Source organism: Carassius auratus, chromosome 9, assembly GCF_003368295.1.
Source record: "Carassius auratus strain Wakin chromosome 9, ASM336829v1, whole genome shotgun sequence".
Classification (NCBI taxonomy): Eukaryota; Metazoa; Chordata; class Actinopteri; order Cypriniformes; family Cyprinidae; genus Carassius; species Carassius auratus.
The window spans coordinates 3476161-3483608 of record NC_039251.1 but is presented as its reverse complement, the minus strand read 5'-3'; positions in this window follow the sequence as shown (position 1 = coordinate 3483608).

Genomic DNA, 7448 nt, shown 5'->3' with positions numbered 1-7448 from the left:
GTTGTACTGGTTCAACTACAATCATACTTATCCGCAAATTCTCTCCATGAAACATTTCAATCTGGTTTTAAAGCTCTACACAGTACTGAATCTGCTCTTTTAAGAGTGTCAAGTGATATTTTCACTGAAACTGACTCTGGGAAATCAATGGCCTTAGTCTTATTAGATTTGAGTTCTGCATTTGACTTAGTTGACCATGAGGTCCTGTTGCGACATCTGGAGACATCCGTGGGTTTTCGAGGCGTTGTCTTGCAGTGGTTCCGCTCTTATCTGAACAATAGATGTTTTAGTGTCCATATTGGTCATCAATCCTCCACTAGTGTAACTCTGAACTGCGGAGTCCCACAGGGATCAATCCTCGGCCCCATATTGTTTATTCTGTATCTGTTACCTCTGGCTTCCAGAAGCAGCTGGGCAGGATTTGTTGTGAAAACCTGGCAACCCTGATCTGAATGCACGTGCTAAATATATACTTCTAATTACAGGATTGTCTTTACTGATGAGATGTGCATGAAAATGGCATTCGATTTTTTGCACAGCCCTACTTTAAACCCCCTAGACCAAAGAAGGGGAACATAACAACTGTCTCACCACTAACTGATCTGCTAAGCACTACAAAGAGGTTTATCTGGACACCCAGATGTGATTATGCTTTTAATGCAGCAAAAGACTTACTCTGTAGTGCTCCGATACTGAAAGCCCCTAAATTTGATTTAAATTAGAAGTTGATGCCTCAACTACAGGAGCGGGTGCAAGACAATTTCGGCATAGAGCATCCGGTTCCATTCTTTTCTAAAAAGTTCTCAAGGTGTCAGCAGAACTATAGTGTTATTGAGAAACTAAATGATGTATTGGTTTCATTTTCAATAGTATGTGTTCTATTACAGTTCTGTGGCTAAAACCACCATCAAAATGTTCTTCCAGGAACCAGACGTTGTTTCTTTGAAGTCGAGATGGAGTACTGTATGTTTTAAAAATGAGTGTGTTAACAGATCCAAATTTAATTCAATAATATGTATCCTGATTTACATATGATAGTAAAAGATGGCTGTAAATATTGTTCTTTGAACAAGTAACAAGACAAACTGTATGCATTCTAAATTAATTAATTTAAACTTCTGAATGTCAAACTTGGTCAGGACAAGTGTAATATGTTCCTCTAGAAAGCGGTAAACTGCACAATCTTTGTATTGCTTTGCAAGCTTTTTCTCAGTCGGTATATATATAACTTTTGTTTTATGTTTAAACAATATATACCAATTATTACAAATTATATATTTATTTGAAGAGAAATAATGCTTATATATAAGCATCCATGAGAGTAGCACCTGCTTGTGAAAATGACTAACTGGAACTTTACTTAATTCAAAGTTGCATTGCAACAAGAAAGCAACACCAGCCATCTTTTCAAAGATTAGATTAAGAATTAAATACCACATTTTATTTTTGTATTGAAAAGTCATACAACATTTTACATGCTAGTAAACATATTTGTGAATCTTTGGGGGTCTGAAATAGATGTTGCTCAATCATATTAAAAATATACACATAATTTATTCAGAGAAATAACTGATGACATACAGTACGGACTTGAAGTTTTCTTTCAAGATGTTACGTTTTTCATTTCAGTACAAAGCAATATATAGTAACAGAGGCTATTGAGTTATTCTTTGTATATTGAAATCAATTTCAGATACTGATTGGTTCATGTTTAATAATTCCTGAATAATGATGTTCATAAAGAAAAAGATTATATTTTGTGTTTGATCAGTCATCTATGTCAGCGGTGTGCAGCAGACACACAAACACCTAAACGGTTTAAATATATCTCTTATCCTGCTCAAAAACACCATAAACATTCCAGATAACATGAAGTAAAAAACCCGTATTTTCGGGTCGAAGCATGATTTAAACAGTTACAGCACATTCACACGCAATCGCTTTCGCAATAATGCATTCAAACAAATTTAATCTTACAGTGTTACTTCATCTGTATCTGATTTTGAATGAGCAGAAATCTGTAAGAAATGCATTGATCTGTAGATAAAATAAAAATGTACTGTTATTTTCATCAGTAACAAAATTTGCACAGCAGAATACAGTAATTATATTAATGCTGACATCCATGTTATTAGCTTGGCATGTGGTAGGAAAAAAAAGTTTGCACACAATAGCCTAAGCCACTTTGAAACTTATTAAAGGGGGGGTGAAATGCTCGTTTTCACTCAATATCATGTTAATCTTGTGTACCTATAGAGTAGTACTGCATCATTCATAACTCCAAAAAGTCTTTAGTTTTATTATATTCATAAGAGAAAGATAGTCTGTACCGATTTTTCCCGGAAAAACACGAGCGGCTGGAGGCGTGACGTGTGGGCGGAGCTAAAGAATCACGAGCGCCAGTAGGCTTTTGAGTTGAGAGCATGTGGAAGCTGTGACACAGATCCAGAGGCTGAAATTTAACAAGAGCAGCATCAGCAAAGGCTTCTCTATGTGGTATGTACTGAAACTGTATATATTTGCTTAGCGGTTTTGGAAAATGACTAAGTTCCACTTTGTCGTCTTTTTTTTTTTTTTTTTTTTTTTAAGCTGTACATGTGGAAAGTGCAGTTTGATAACAACATCACATGTTGTTTACTTGATGTGCTTACGCGCCGATAGCTAAGTTAACAACACAGAGATATTTGAAGCAGTTTTACTCACCGCCTGCGGATCCAACACACGATCGTGACCCTTTTTCGTTGGGACTGCATTATCCTTAAGAAATAAACGATGTGCAAATCCAGCGTCAACCTGGGCCTTGTTTGTAAAACAAGCATCTTCGAAATGCAGGGAACAAACACAAACACTTGCACAACTCCGTTGATGCTCTGTAAAAATAAACTCCATCCACTGGTCCCTTAATGCTGTTTTTTTTTTTTGGTAATCTGTGCAGGGTTGTCTTGCCCTGGCAACCAAAAACACACTTCTTTTGTGACATTTCGCGACGCTCTCGCTCTGATCAGTGAAGTCTGTTGTGCTCTCAGTGCTCTGCTATACGGGAGCGCGCGCTCTTCCGGCAGAAGTCCCTTAGGACCCATATAAGGAAATTCCGCTCCATCTTACGTCACACAGAGCCATACTCGAAAAAAACTTTCCGAAACTTGTGACAAACCGGAAGGAGTATTTTTGGAACAGAAATACTCCTTCAAACGTACAACTTAATTTTTGAAACTTTGTCCATGTTTAGCATGGGAATCCAACTCTTTAACAGTGTAAAAAACTCAGTATGCATGAAATAGCATTTCACCCCCCCTTTAAAAATTTTTATTTTAATATAGGCTACGTTATGAACATAACATTTCAAACATACTGAAATACTTTAGCCACAGAGCGAAGGCGGAGCGGTGTTTCTGGTATCACTGAGCGCGGAGTGGAGTGGGAGCGGGAAATTGTGAACCCGGAGCGGAGCTGGAGCGGAGTGATAATTAAATGCTCTGAGCGCGGAGGGGAAATTGTTGCCACTACACTCCGCTCCCATACTCTGGTCCCAATAAGGCTGTTGACTCTTGCAGCTCCAGGTGTTTTGAACTTTGGTTCGAGGGGTTCTCTGTGTTCTCCTTTTCCTTGTTGAGGTAAGCAAGGTTAGCCTCCTTGTGCGCGCTTCTCAAATGGACTTTCAAAGTCGTAGGATTTTTCCCTTTCATAAATTGTCCACATATTTTACCACCTTCCACTGCAAGGCACTTGCTTTTATCTGACACACATCATATTCAGAGTAATCCTAAATAGGACTCTGCCACTTTCTTCCAACTCTCGGTAACACCATGATGCATGATATTAAATATGATTCACACCTTAACAAAATATACACATTTAACACCCTATAAAAAATTCACACCCCATTGAAATTCCTTTACCTCTTACAAAACCCACACGCCGAACCAAAACTCTACACATCTTCTTTACAGAATTCACACTCTATACAGACACCACAGCTGTTAGTTAGACTACAACTCTCACACCCTATAACAGTTACTAAATTTACCTGTACAATAACCTCCTCATCTGGACTGAAGCAGCACACATTCAGTGTAAGAGTAAACACATGACATAACATTATTTCATATTTGAATCACAGCTTAAATAGTGTTTTGACATCGACAACCCAAGTGTATTTTACATGGAAGTAAATTAATTCCAAATGTATTTGAATTAAAAAAGCTTATTGAATTACAAGAATTGAAAAAATATGCATTGCAATAGCCGTACCTGCATTTAAATGCTTTGAATTTTTAAGTCTTGCATAATTATGGGCTGAAATTCAACATGGTTGTATATTTAAGACATGAATATTTCAAATAAAAACATTTCAAACTGATTTTCATAATCAAAAATTCAAGAATTCATATTCACCTTTCAGATTTCACTTCCAAAATATTCGATCTGTTTAAAAATACAAGCTATAATATTCAACAGGCAAGTTTCAGTCCATTTTATTTCGCTTTACAAATTCGCTTCCACAAATTCAGTGGTTCAAATTCGACAGTAAATTCTCCGTTTCACATCCGGGAACAACAGGAAAATCAGTAGATTACCGATCACAATCTCATCTGCTGTAAATCGTCTTCACCGGCAGGGGGTGCAAGCGCTACTTTGTCTTAACAAGCATCAACGAAACCGTCACGAGAGGCCTTCATAAAACATCATTTGACGACATGGACCGAGCGGTGAGTACAAGTTATGATTTTATAGGTCAGTATGCTGTATTTATATGCGGAAAATTAAGATTAAGACCCAAATCATTGTTTACTCAAGAGTCTAAGTGATTCCTCTTGTTACCCCGAGTACGCAAGCTGTGTTTTTTTTTTTTTTTTACTACAAAGGTGACATATTGTGATCAATATAAATCCATAATTCTCTTGCCTGTGGTTTTTATATATTTTTTCAAGTAAAACCACTATAATACGCTGAAATTGGGTGTATTGTTTGGTTATGCTATGTTTGGTTAATGACAATATACTAAATAGCACCATTTTTATATATTATATAGGACCGTTAAATACAACCCAACCGCAATTATAAAATAAATCTGCCACTTATTAAGTTACATTTCTACCAGTAGATTAGTTAATCTCCGTCTTTTAATTAAATAGGACTTGTCACTGCTATGTCCAGGTAAGGGCTTAATTTCTCAAAAGCATCGTAGTCATAAGCAGATGATAGAACTAATGTCACAGTGTTTCCAGCAGCCTTACACTCTATTCATATTCTGCCTGCAGGCCCCGCTTTAATCGCGGGAGAGAGAGAGCTCCGGTAACGGCTGCTCTGAGCTCACAAACACTGCCGTATCGAGCATTACATGCTAAATGAAATAAAAATGAAATCGAACATTTTCTAAACGCAGTCATTTTCCTTCTGAAATACAGTGATGAAAAACACCCGCTCTGGTATTTGATTGTGAAACTTGCAGTGGTCATGTTTATTTAATGAAGTCAAAGCCTTTTTGAAAATCAATTTTTGGCGGTCAGTTTTCGATGGTTTTCAGAAAGACAGTTCTGTATCTACATTAATAATTTTATATCTATGTTGACGTAATATTTTTTAAGATACTTTCCATCTTCCATCCATGCCGTGTTTGTTTTTCACAAGGGAGACAATGAAGTGCTGAGATCAGCAAGGCACCTTTTGGCACTTTTGACACAAGAGAGAGCTGATGGGTCTTCTACTAGTCAGGGTATAAACAGGTATTGCTTTTTTATTATTAAATGGCAACACATACATTGTGGTCAAAATGTAGATTTTTGTTGTTGTTTGGTCTGTCAGATCATCTCATGTTAGAGGCCAAACTCCGGGGCCATCTTCTGTCCAAACAGAAATGACCAGGGAAGTAGAAACTGTATATAACAATCCTCGCCTATTATGAATCGTAGGTCTGTTCTGACTTCCATGTTACAGTTTTTAAAACCGGTCCTTTCCTGGATTGTTCTCAAATCGTAGAGGAAAACGACGTTTCACTGGACCATGTCCTGTGCCCATAAAACCCACACCATTTCAGGTCATGTTCCATCTGCTGCCAGCCCAATGTGAGCGGTCCCCTAGTGCAGTGCTTCTCAAACTGGGGGTCGCGACCCCTCGGGGGGTCGCAGAATGATTTCAAGGGGTCGCGAGTTGGTTTGAAAAAATTCTGTATTTTCTGACTACAACAAATATTTTTCAATACTAAAAAATTAAGATTAAAAATAAATATTTTTTTTGATTTCTAAAGACAGAACTGATTAGAGATTTAAAAAAAATATATATATATAATTTCGTGACTCTAAGATAACGTCACCCTGCACCGACTGATCGCTAGTTATCAATACTGCACGCAACTGCACGTGGAAACTGCAACGGCAAGAATGGATAAATTTGTAATTTGCAAGGTTAGAAATGTTGAGAAAATTGTGGACAGCCTGAATCATCTGAACCGTGTACCTCTACAAAACACAAGAGCTAGACCCGTTCTGACCAATGTAGGAAACGTCGGAAATATCAAGAGGAATTCATGAAGTATGGATTCACTTGCTCTTCTGTCAACTATTTGGACCATTCTCAGTGTGTAATCTGTTCAGAAGTGCTTGCCCATGAAAGTATGAAGCCTGGAAAAACGCAGAGACATTTGGAGACGAGAAACCCTGCTTGTGTTGAAAAACCTATAGACGTTTTTCGCAGAAAAGAGAAGGAATTATACAGATTCATATTTGTGTGAGCAGACTTTTTCAGCTGTTACGTACATGAAAAAAAAATACAGATCACGTCTTGATGTTGAGGATGATCTGCGAGTAGCCGTATCCAACATCAGGCCACAGATTACACTTTTGTGCACCGAAAAACAAGTGCACCCATCCCACTGTAAGGTAAACCTAAATACAGTAAATATTATGAAAGTTTGTTTCCGCCACGTCAGAAAATATTTGAAAAGATAATTTTTTTAAACCTAAAAATTGCGAGTTTAAATCTTGCTATTCTGACTTGGTTTTTCATAATTGTGAAATACAAACTTGCAGTGTGAGTTATTAAGTTATAAATGGTATAAAATCGCAATTACCTTTTTTATTTTGTTATTCTGCAAACAAGCTTCCATAGGAAGTGGATGTGGATTTAAAACAACTTTTTTTTTCTGTTTATTGTTTGTGTATTCTGTGGTAGTGGGTCGCGAGTTCTCGTCAATGTTTGTTTAGGGGTCGTTGGCTAAAAAGTTTGAGAACCACTGCCCTAGTGGTCCAGATCAACTGCTCCATACACAGCAGGACTGGGACCAGAACTGCACTCTAGATGAGAGTATGACTCATCAGGAGGTAATGTGCCATTACACTTCCCCTCAAAAAGAACCTGTTCACTTATTTATTTTTGTGAATTGTCATATAGATTAGCGATAGAATCTAGATTAATTAATCCTGTTATCTTTAATAGTTGTGTTTCTTTTC